Genomic DNA, 12,483 nt, shown 5'->3' on the forward strand with positions numbered 1-12,483 from the left:
TTCAAAACAATGACTTAAAAGAGGAATTACCTTTATATATAAATCCATGATTAAGACTTTTTGCGGCTATCAATGTACCTTACCACAATAGATAGTCACTTTTTGTAAAATAATTTGAACAGAATGGTATATATTTTTTTTTCTTTTTAAAAAAAGCAAAAGAATATTTTCTTGAACTTTTGTAAAACCACTATAGATATTTCTTGAATGTTTTACAAAAGTTAACATATTTAGTAATATGAGTTGAGCTAATGAATAAAGTGAGGTGTCATATCACCAATCTCAATTACCTAATTGTTATTGTTATATTGTTTAACAAAAGTTAACACAAATTTCAAAATATTACCAAAAAGAAAATTAAAAATTATTTATTTTTAACTACAGGTCTCGAGTTTAAATTTTGGGAATGAAGTGACTGTTGGTAGGGAATACTTTTACTTCGAAGTGAGATTTTTCAATGCAAATTTTAATTAGTGGAGCCTCGAAACGAATATGAAATATCAATGATAAAAATATCATGTGTAAAGGCATTGGGAATTACTTGTTGGTGACATTGACGTACTACTAATACCATGATCTCCCTATTACATGATAAGATCAAATTTCTTGTCGGTGACTTTGTACTACTAACATTGTCGTGTTCCTATTCCATGAAAACTAAGAAGGCCAAATTTCTTTTGGTGACAATATCAGTGTACTACTTCAAATCTAGTAGTACTATATATCAAATATCAGTAGTGTACTGCTCCAGTTAGTAACATTGTCCCATTTTCCCGGAAGATTTTATTTTGTGTCTCGTACAACTGACACTAATTGTATGAGGCAACTTTTTTGTCTCACAATTTTGTGGATTTAAATTTCTGTGAACCCATAAGTATAAGATTGAGGTCCACAAATTTGTAAGACAAAAATAAACCTCATACAACTAGTATAAATTATATGAGACACAAAATAAAACTTCTCCATTTTCCCAGATAGACAGGGATGGATCTATATGGTGGCAATGGGGAGAATGGGGAAACTAGTGGCAAGAGCAAAAAAATGTGGCTTTGCTCCGAATAGGCCGAGAAAAACTTTTTTTTTTTCCAGAAATGTTTTACTTTTTATCGGAACCAATGTTTGGCCAGATAAATTCAAATTTCACTTAAAATTCAATCTCGAAAATTTAAAAAAACTTCAAAAATATTTTACAAACTTTACTTCAGATCACTCACAAAAATTCAAAAAAACAACTCCAAATTGTATTCATCTTCAAACACAACTCTAATTTTCAAATATCATTTTCACTTTATTTTTTTTCCGAAATTTCATAATTCTTATGGCCAAACACCACTTAATATAAATAGTTGTCTACTCAAACATTGAATGTGTAATATATGTATAATATGTATATTATAACTAATATAAGTACATTGCCTAAAAAATAAATAGTGAAACTGACTGGTTATTTATTGTTACGCCCCGCAATATTACGTCGATAATAAGTCATGTAGTATTATATTACGATGATATTACGCCTTGCAGTATTACATTACGATGATGTTACGCTTCGCAGTATTAAATTACGATGATGTTGCATCCTGTAGTATTGTACGTTGAATTTGTCGTAAGGTAATTGACATCAGTCCAAGGAAAAGATTATTTGGAAATTATAAGAATTATGTTATTTCAAATAAGTGATGAGTAAATTCGTGAAGGTGAGAGGGGAAGCAAGTCAAAGAGCGAATTTTCGTCCAAGTTTGGCATGTTGGAATAAAATACGGTTCGAGCTATAATACCCAACACTTATGGACTAGTACCATGCAAGGTACCATATGACCACGGTAGTATGATGTATAAAGTATATTAAAAATAAGTAGAATATTAAGTAATTTGAGACAATTCTTAATTATAGGGGTAATTGATTAGTTATCGAGTAGCGAAATATTACCTAGTTAATTAATTAATTATGAATAAGAACTAACTCCCCAACGTGGCAGCACACCCACCCCTAATAAATGATCCATAATGTCATTTGGTAATGTGGCAAAGTTTGAGAAATCTTTGGTTAAAGCACTAGAAATAATCTATATAAAATATTACAACTTAAAAGATATGTTTGGTCTTGAAAATGGATAACTCTTTTATCACTACTGATCTTGATCCAAAGACTTGCTTAAGCTTACGGGTGAAACCTAAGAATTTCAAGAATCACCTTATTCACTGCGAGACTTCTAATTTACAAACGAACGTGAATTAGCATTTAGCAAAGCAGTGGATTTTGAGCAAAAAAATTCATACAAAGTTACACTACGTAATAGCAACGTGATTTCGCAACTCTAAGGGAGCACAGTGTAATCTTTCTCAAGAATATTATACTGATTTTTCCCTACTCCAGGTATGTTAAGGCTAAGTTCTTCCTTCATTTTGCATGATCTCGTAATTACACGAGTTTAATAACGAGGCATAAAGAAAAATTCATATTTCGAAATTTACGTATATTTTCTTAGTCTTGTAAGTGATAATATTCTCCTTATCGGGACTTCGTATTCAATTGAGTATTTCCTTCTTCCAGTCAAGAGAGCAAAGAGTTTATCTATACAATATTAAAGTATTTTCATTACCATCGAGCTATAATTGATGGGCAGACCCCTATTGGGCAACCTCTGATCAGATAGTAAGTTATATATCAATCCTACTGTGGCCGAGCGCCTATAAGCGAGCCCAGTTGGTCGAGATACAAAGCCTAGTATGGTCGAACGCCTATGAGCGAGCCTACTACGGGCCACCCCCCCCTCTCTCTCTCCATATACTCTCTCTCTCTCTCGCCTACTACGGTAGAGCAGTTATATATATATATATATACCGAGCCTTATAGGGCCGGACAACTATTTTACTTACTATATTGAGAGAGTTGAGTTAGTATCAGCAGGTAAGCATATCTTCATATTATCTTTGACTTCCAGCTACTTGTAGTTATTATATTATCAGTTCAGTTTCAGCTTTCAGTATATTACCTTACATACTCGGTACATTATTTCGTACTAACGTCCCTTTTTCTGGGGGCATTGCATTTCATGTGTGCATGTTCAGACAGACAGACATAAAGGCCTCCTCATTAAGTGTGCCTGGGTTCCGCTTGATCGGTAAGCTCCATGCCTTTCGGAGTTGCCGGGTCTAGAGCCTTATGTACATCTTGTATATATATGTATATATGCTATGAGTAGGTTGGGGAGTTGTTCCGATCACAGTATATCCATCAGTAGAGGCTTGTAGACATATCCTGTCAGTTAGTGCAGTATGTTGGGATTGCAGGCTATATATGTATATTTGGTTGGTTTGTCAGCTGTAATAATTATGACGGCCTTGTCAGCCCAGTTTTATATTGACGTTTAGTCAACATTCGCAGTTGTCTTGCAGTGTGGCCCATGGCCAAGGTATGACATCATATGTTCAGAGTCCCTTAGTTGCAAGTTGGCACACAAGGATAAGTGAGACACTGGGTGCCGGTCTCGCCCCCAGGTTCGGAGTATAACAAAAGTGGTATCAGAGCAGTTCTGTCCTAGGGAGTCTACAAGCCGTGTCTAGTAAAGTCTTGTTTATGGGTGTGTCGTGCACCCACTTATAAGCAAGAGGCTACAGGACATTTATGATTGTCACTCTTTCTTCTTACTCTAGATAGTGTGGTAGAGATCAATTGTAAGAACTAAATTTTCTAAACTGTATCTTATTCATAATACGACGATGCCTACATTTAGAAAGATGGTTGGTAAGAGATTGAATGCGACTGCGAAAGAGTTGAGTCAGAAGAACTCGGTGAGCTTTTGAAAAAAGAGCCTTAAGTCAAGAATATCTATCCACATTTATGGTGAAAGACGATGGGAGATTCAGATGATAAATACAAGTTTCAACAAGTAAAGGAAGAAAGGTGAAAGAGGGTACGAGGTACCCAGCTAATAAAAATTATCCTTATTTACCATTCAGGAAGAGAGATATAAGCACTTTGAGTTACCTTCAACAGTAACAGAGGTATGTATAACTGGTCACACCGATCTAAGTTATGCTCTATGAGAGCTAACAAATATGGTTTAAGAGAAGTACATAATATCACGATTCGGCTGGGGTTAAAGTGACCCAAAATGGTGGATGAATTATTTGCGTTAGTTGACATTGCCGAAGGATATTGCAAATGTGCTAATAGATCTCCATGTGAGACACCCAGATGGTGCACTATAAAATAGTACAACTAGATATGAGTACTATAAAAATAGGCACTAAAATCCTGGAAGGGATAAATATTACCTTAGTGTGACTCTCTTCCCTAGTAGAGCGAGGACGTTGAGAAACCCGAAGAGCCGATGAATGAAACAAGGGGAGCTAAAAGCAAAAGAATGTCTTGTTGAAGTTTTCACGAGAAAGGGATAGGCAGAAATATTAGCAGAGTAATGAGAAGAGAGATAAGGAAAAATTATGAGTAAGATGTGATACATGAATGACAACGATGGAAAAATAAAATGAAATGACAGTATTACATAGTCGATAATCAAGGAAAGGAAACAAATGAGGGGTGCCAGGCCTGGAGACAACAAAAGAGTATATGCCATACAGTCACTTCCTTATTTCGAGAAATAAGTTCGCGACTCTAATGTGATTAACAGAAGGGAAAGTTAGACCCCAAAGTAATAGAAATCAGTATGGACTGGTGAATAGGATAATCTAAACATGAATTAGGAACTGAGTAATTTGACAATAGTCAGCATCATGAGAATTTCAGATTGCGTTCCGGTAGTAATAGAATGGACAACAGAAGAAGATCCATGAGAAATTCAGAGAATGGTCATTTAGGAAGACGCGTCCCTAAAGCAAGAAATGTGAGCAAAGTTAAGCTTAAGGGAATGTATGTGCCAGTTACACTAAGTGTCACCATCGCGAGTAAGGAATTTTGTTATCCTTGGTACAAAAGGATTACCGCAAGGCGAGTAAGGGTTATCGATGATCTGAAAAGACACCGAAGATAAAGAGGTAAAACATGAATGATGTGGCATTAAGTCATAATTAAGTGGATCTTGTAACTATTGAATGATAAAGGAAGAATGCGATAAAAATAAAAAAGGGATGAGATTGCACTTATTCATATGTTACAGATATGCTATAATTCTAAAACATTATGTAAGCACGACGTCAAAAAAAGGAATTAAGGGTTCCTGCCTGAGATGTTAGTGATAGATAAGGAGCCAGTACGTGAGGTAAGTTAAGACAGAGGAAATAACCCAAAAAGGATTAAGCGGAATATGGATATGAGAATTGGCCAACGAGTCGTTAGTAGTTGATTCAGTAATAGCCTAGTCATGACTAGACAATAGGTTACAGACAAATCAACAGATCATGCAAGATAAATATAGTGAACCCCAACATGGAGAATTCAGCCCTGCAGTAATGTCATTATAATAATTGAGATATATTCTAATAGGAGTCGGGTTAGTTAAAGGTACCGTATAAGTATTACAGGGATAAAAGAAAGTGCCACTAGAAGACAATCAAAATATCAGTTCAGGAGCAACCCTACGACATGGAGGTAAGCAACTACAGATGATTATAGGCAAGGAAGGACATCAAAAGGTCTGTAATAAGCTCACAGCTTTACAAGAGTCGAGGGTTCTCCCTAAGTACTACAACGAAAGACTAGATGAGGAAATAAGCAAGAAAGCTACAACCTAAGCACAATAACCTAAAGAGGAAATGGTCATGTAATAAAGGACAGTGGCACCTACCGTGGCTAATGAACAGGAAGTAAAATTAAAAGTAATATTTGAGATCATATGAGTTGCACGAAACCTCCGACATGCGTGGGAACTAAGATAAGATAAGTATGCACACAACAAGGGGGCAGAAAGACCAGAAAAAATAATAGCTTATGTTAAGGAAAGCTAAGAAAGAATGAAAGGAATTATTCGATCAATGATCCCGAATTACTTCCGTTATGAATGTACTTAAGAGCTCGGATAAGCCATGCAGCATATATGTTGACAATCATATAGTTGTAGAAGACTCCGATATAAGTTAAAAGAAAGAATTGAGTCCAGGTCATAGACAAACGATTAAATTGTTAGAAGATTGTATCCTGAACATTTCATAGCGTCCATGAAAGGGCTAAAGTAATACCATGAGCCGCGGATCGGAAGATGGCTTAAGCCTACATAAAGGCTGATCAGAAGGAAGAGGAAATTAAAGAGTTACATCAATTAAGTAAATCAGGAGCATGATTATAGGACCCAGAAAGTTATTAAAAATCGTGATTGAGAATATTGCAGAATTAATCTTAATATCAAAGGTACAAGAGAGATAGTACAATAACTATATTTGATAATGGCTCTACGATAAAGCCAATTAGAAGAAGTACCAAACTCATAAGAAGTCGTTACGAAGCTCCTACCGACTTGTGTATACCCCAGAGGTGCAAGTATTATAATAGAGCTTCAAGTTGTGAACGTGAATTATACCTATGTGGAAGGGAGGTCATGAAAGAGATAAAAGATACAATGTAAAATTTTAAGGTAAGAAAGGTAAAAGTGAACAACGTACGAGATACTTAAATACAGAAGGTTGTGAATAGTCCATACTGTGGATAAAAGGCTAAGAAGTGCGGAGATTCAGTATCCAGGAATAATAGCAGCGTCGTCAGTGGCATACCTTCTAGTTTATGGATTCTAAGTACCGAAAGGTCTAATTAGAGAGTAAAGGAAGAGTTAGAGACGATGCGATGTCTCACTTGATGTTCCATAAAAGCATAAGGGAATCGATCGCAAGCTAATATATTATAGAACGACAATGTTTAGAAAGACAACAGTAAGGATGAGAAGAAAGCAAGTGAAAAGGTGACGAAAATGGATAATTCCTCGAGATTAAGCCTGTGAAAACAAAGGAACTGATGGTTCCTCTAAGTTATAGAAAGCACAATATAGCCTGAATGAACTCAAAAAATCTAAGACTAGTAGTATTTGTGAGGGTGTAATTGTGATAAATAAAGGATGACGTTTGGGCCTTCGCTTGAGTAATGATTTGAGGGGAAAAAAAAGGGGGAAGAAGATTTCATGAATTGTAAGGGACTAAAATACCCATATAAGGTGAATCACATTGGGATACTAAAAAGTACAGTTATGGAAGTATAGTATCATCCCTAGGTGGATCAATCTAATTACTCCAGATGTCCCCGAGACGGGAGCCCTAACGACGGTGTTACATAAAAGATCAAGTTAGCAATGGTAGATGATGAGTCAACATTAAGGTGAATCAACAATAGATGGATAAAAGTTCAACAGTATGAGATGAGATTAGACCATCACTCTTAAGGATAAGTAACAAGAGTAACCTGGAGTTGGTTGCAGACCTCAGTAACTATAAATCGAAGTTAGAATAATGGTATAGTATGACCTACGAAGATACAGTAAAGTCATATAAATTGATAACCAGGTCTATGAAATAAGATATAGCCATCACAAGTTCTACAAAATACCGAGCAAGGAACTTCAGTACACCTATAGATGCCCAGAGAGGCATCCTATTAAGCATTGTAAATATTTACAAAGTAAGGCCTAGAGATTGTCTAAAAGCTGGAGGAAAAGGGAGAGAATAGTCGCATAGACACACTTACAGGGTCAGTATCGTAGAGGCTGCATGATAGGAGGTAGCAACAATTACGAGATTGAAAGGAATTCGATCACAAGTCATGACGTGGGAAAGAGACCTAAAAGGGGGAATGCCCTGGCCTTTGGATTTATTCAAAGAACAGTTGCCTAAATGGAAAGTAGAATATAAAAGTATTCGCAAGAGCTATGGGTTATGAGAATGATAAGTGCATCAACCAACATTCGAGGACGAATATTCCAAAGAGGGGAATAATGTTACGTCCCGCAATATTACGTCGCTATTACGTCCTGTAGTATTATATCACGATGATGTTACGCATTGCAGTGTTACATTACGATGATGTTACGATTTGTAGTATTAAATTACGACGATGTTGCACCATGTAGTATTATACGTTGAATTTGTCGTAAGGTAATTGACATCAGTCCAAGGAAAAGATTATTGAGAGATTATAAGAATTATGCTATTTCAAACAAGTGATGAGTAAATTCGTGAAGGTGAGAGGGGAAGCAAGTCAAAGAAAATGAATTGTCGTCTAAGTTTGGCATGTTGGAATAAAATACGGTCCGAACTATAATACCCAACACTTATGGACTAGTACCATGCAAGGTACCATATGACCATGGTAGTATGATGTATAAAGTATATTAAAAATAAGTAGAATATTAAGTAATTTGAGACAATTCTTAATTATGCGGGTAATTAATTAATTACCGGGTAGCGGGATATTACCTAGTTAATTAATTAATTATGGATAAGAACTAACTCCCCAACGTGGCAGCATACCCACCCCTAATAAATGACCCATAATGTCATTTGGTAATGTGACAAAGTTTGAAAAATCTTTGGTTAAAGCACTAGAAATAATCTATAAAAAATACTACAACTTAAAAGATATGTTTGGTCTTGAAAATGGATAACTCTTTTATCAATAGTGATCTTGATCCAAAGACTTGCTTAAGCTTACGAGTGAAGCTCAAGAATTTCAAGAATCACCTTATTCACTACAAGACTTCTAATTTACAAAGAACGTGAATTAGCAATTAGCATTTAGTGGATTTTGGCTATTAAGTCAATATTCTTTGCCCGAAAATTCTTTCATCGTCTCCGGTCAAAGAAGGGCAGCTGTTGACATCCAATTTTGTCTCTCCTTTCTTCTAACTAATTTTCTTGAGCTTCTAAGTTACTAATAAACTGAATAACCTATTTTTGCTACAATTGTTTTTACAATTGGTACTACTACTATCATTAGTATTAATATTAGTATTAGTATTAATGATATTATTATTATTCTTATAATTACTACTTTTACTATTATCACTGTTATTATTATTACTATTACTATCACTTTATTATTATACTACTTTAGTATTATTATTATTATTATTATTATTATTATTATTATTATTATTATTATTATTATTATTATTATTATGATTATGATTATTTATTATCATTATTAATGCTATTATTGCAATTAGTATTGTTACTACTTTAAATTATTTACTTAATATTATTTTATCATGTATAAATTTGTCAATTTAGGAGCCCAAGGAAATACTAGGAAGAAAGGAATATTAAGACTGTTTTAAGCCCAAAATTCGGCCATCAGCTAGCCCATGACTCAGCCAACCAAATCAGGCCCAAACGAAATCTTCCACTTTAGCCCAAACAGTAGAACCCTCTAGAACTCCTGCTAAAACGCTGTCGCTTAGTGTCTAACGATATCAGATTTTTCCTAAGGCCATCTCCAACCTTGCCCCCATCCACCATAATGAAGGAAATATTTAGGGGAATTTAGCTCCCACCCTCTCCTATTTTTGTCCCCAAAATGGGGGATGAATAGTGTTCCCTCAAATATGGGGGTACACTATTCATCTCCCCCATTACTGTTCATTACTTTATTATTATTATTTTATTATTTAATATTTTAATTTATCTCTTTATATATACCTAATTATGTTTATGTAATGTATTTATAATATTAATATTATATCTTAACTTTGGTGTATAATTTTGATAAATTAATTTTCGTGCATTTATTATTTTTATGTAGAAGTGGCAGTAGATAAAAATCAACGATTTCAAGAATTTTTATTTCGACATAGAAAAATTAAGGACAAAGATGCTCATTTTGCACTTCGCAATGCATTAATAGATCATTTATGGGAGAAGCTAGAGGTTGAAGTTGAATATTTATCTAGTATTTCGAATGAATTTTATCGTTATGTAATATGTATTTATTTAATCTTGTATCGCAATGATTTCACTTTTATTTGAATTGTTAATCTATAATAATTGCTTATAAATTATATTATTTAAAATTTTATGGAATTGTTTTAATTATGAAAGTTATAAATTAATAAAAATAAAAAATAGAATTTATTTAATAGAAATTAAAAAATGAAATTGAAATGAAAGATAATAATATAATATAGAAGAGAGAAGAATATAAAAAAGTTTGGGAAAAAAAATGGGGAATGGTTGGAATAAATTATCCCAAAAAATAGAAAAATCCGAGACGGTAAAGGTCGGAGATGCCCACTTGTCTTCTAGACTAAAATTCCATGGAACCTCAGCCATGAACAAATTTTGTTTACTCCATTTTCGTGCAAAACGTACTTCTAACAGAGTCCGTTGCTACTCAATCTCTCCAAAAACGCTGCTCTCCCTCTCTTCTTCAACGGGTCAGTCAACAGATGAAGCCAAAAGACTTCTGAAATTTTGATTCTCCAATTCTGAAGAACTGATTTCTCAGAGCTTTGGTTTGATTTTCATAACGGCTCTTATGGTCGTTTGAATTTCAAATTCCACCAAGAAATTAAGCGCTAGATTTTTCATTATAAATAGTGGAGTTTTGAGGTCATTAAGAAAGAGAAGGTTTTTAGCCGCTGCCTTCAACCTTCGAAACCAAGCTCTGAACCGCCGCTCACCCCCTCACAGCCGCCTCCCCTTTTCTCCTAAGCTCACTGATTTTCCAACAAAATAAATAAAGCAAAGCTGTAGTTTGCTCTTCCTTTTTTCTCTGCTTTTTGTTGGTTTCAAATCCTGAACAAAGGCGATTTATTTTATACCGGCATTTGACACCGAGGTAGCGAGTTCGAGGTCGGAGTTCGATAGAGGATCAAAGACCCCAACCCCGGTTCGCTGCCCGCAAAAAGGTCAGTAATTTCTCTTCTCTTTTTTTGATTCGGCAGTTTCGAAGGTGTTTATGATTCTGTACATTTCATGAAAGTAGCTTTAGTTCCTCTTGCGTTCATCTTTTTGATTTAATGTGTCTTTTGTTGATCTCATGTTTAAGTGGCATTCTTTATGTTTAGGATTTCATTTTTTTGCTTGTATGAGCTAATCATGTCCTCAAGAAAATTTATGTGCTAGCCAACAATCATGCATATAGATTTTATTTATTTATTTTTTATTTAGACCGGGACGATTCGATGAGGTTTGTTTTGTCGCAGTTCACATGCTAGATGCCATGCCTATAAGTTCTATTAATCCATCTATATATCTACATGATGAGATTTAAGTTTGGTTTGAAATAGCTTGTAATGAAATGGATGCTGACAGATCTTTCTCAAGTATTAACATATGTTTTGCTCATTTGGGAGTGACTTTAAGGAAGTGCGAACATGTCTTTGACTATTCGTATAGAGGGTCGAGTCTCGTTAAATCACATATAAGATGTTACTAAAATAAGGGATGTTGCTTTAATGAAAAATACTGCTGCATTTGTTTCTGTTAGCAAAGTTTAGTTCCTTTGGGTTTATGGATAACTTGATATATGATTGGTTCGGTATAAGCGTATGATTTTGTCTTGTTTGATTTCCTTTTCTCGTCTGTTAGAAATCTGAATCTGCTCCCTTACAGATTAATAATTAAAATGAACTTGAAGATAAATTTATGTTGCTTGCTTACCCGTCAACTTATGACATAGATGAACTAATATATAAGTCTTCGTTAGGATACCAATTCTAAGATAATCAAGTTCTAGCTAAACGTCATATAGATTTTAAATGTGCTTTTGTATCAGTAATAGAAGGCAGGCTTATATCTTCTCTTTTCATCATTAAGCTATGTTTATGTAGTAAATTTTGTTACCATTGATTGAGGAAACTTTAAACAAGAATAGTACTTAACATAAAGAGTCTATTGGCACTTTGAAAAGAAAAAGATGTGAATTCTGTTGGTATAGAATTGCAAAGTATGATTCACGAGTTGTTACAATTTGAATAACCGTGTAGTTTCGTTTGTTTTGGTTTTCGTTTGTCCTAGTTTCTTTATGCACGTTTAAGAATCGAATTCCCCTTCTAATTCTTGTTTTGTTCTCTTTTTGTGCATATGTACTTAGGAGCAAATATGGAGTCTCTCTCCCTTACCCGAGCATGGAGTCATCGCATGGTATCCTCCATAGAGTGCACCAAATATCTAGAAAACAAGCGAAACGCTTGGAGGCCCCTATGGTGTCCTTCTATTTTTTCTGTTATCATTCATTTTATGTAACTTCTTTTTATGGTTGCTTATTTATTTGTGTGTTTGGGATTTATCTTACACTTAGCATAAGATTAACAATTAAGTCTATTTAATCATCCAAGATACTGGTCTAATTATTAATAAACCTTTTTTTTTTCATCACATAGAATAATGCATCTAGATATGAAGACTTAAAAATCAATTACTGATTGGAGTGTTTATTCTCAAACGTTCAAAAGCTAGTTAGATGATTTGACAAACATCCCTAAGGAGGAAATCAGCCTCCGCCATTTACATTACAACCAAAATTGTAGTTTCCTTACTTTAGTCCTTTAGAAAAGGGGGGTTTACAACTTGCTGCGTTTTCCAACAAATCCAAATCCAAAT

The 12,483-nt window shown here is 34.4% G+C and overlaps 1 long non-coding RNA gene across 1 annotated transcript; it reads left to right on the forward strand.

Annotated features, from left to right (window-relative positions):
• The first annotated feature begins 10,119 nt into the window (after window positions 1-10,119).
• LOC104242047 (uncharacterized) lies at window positions 10,120-12,260 on the forward strand. The gene is made up of 2 exons (XR_714880.2): window positions 10,120-10,787; window positions 11,975-12,260. It is a non-coding gene; the product is annotated as an uncharacterized lncRNA (long non-coding RNA).
• The last annotated feature ends 223 nt before the right edge of the window (window positions 12,261-12,483 follow it).

This window comes from Nicotiana sylvestris, chromosome 6 (assembly GCF_000393655.2).
Source record: "Nicotiana sylvestris chromosome 6, ASM39365v2, whole genome shotgun sequence".
NCBI classification, from domain to species: Eukaryota; Viridiplantae; Streptophyta; class Magnoliopsida; order Solanales; family Solanaceae; genus Nicotiana; species Nicotiana sylvestris.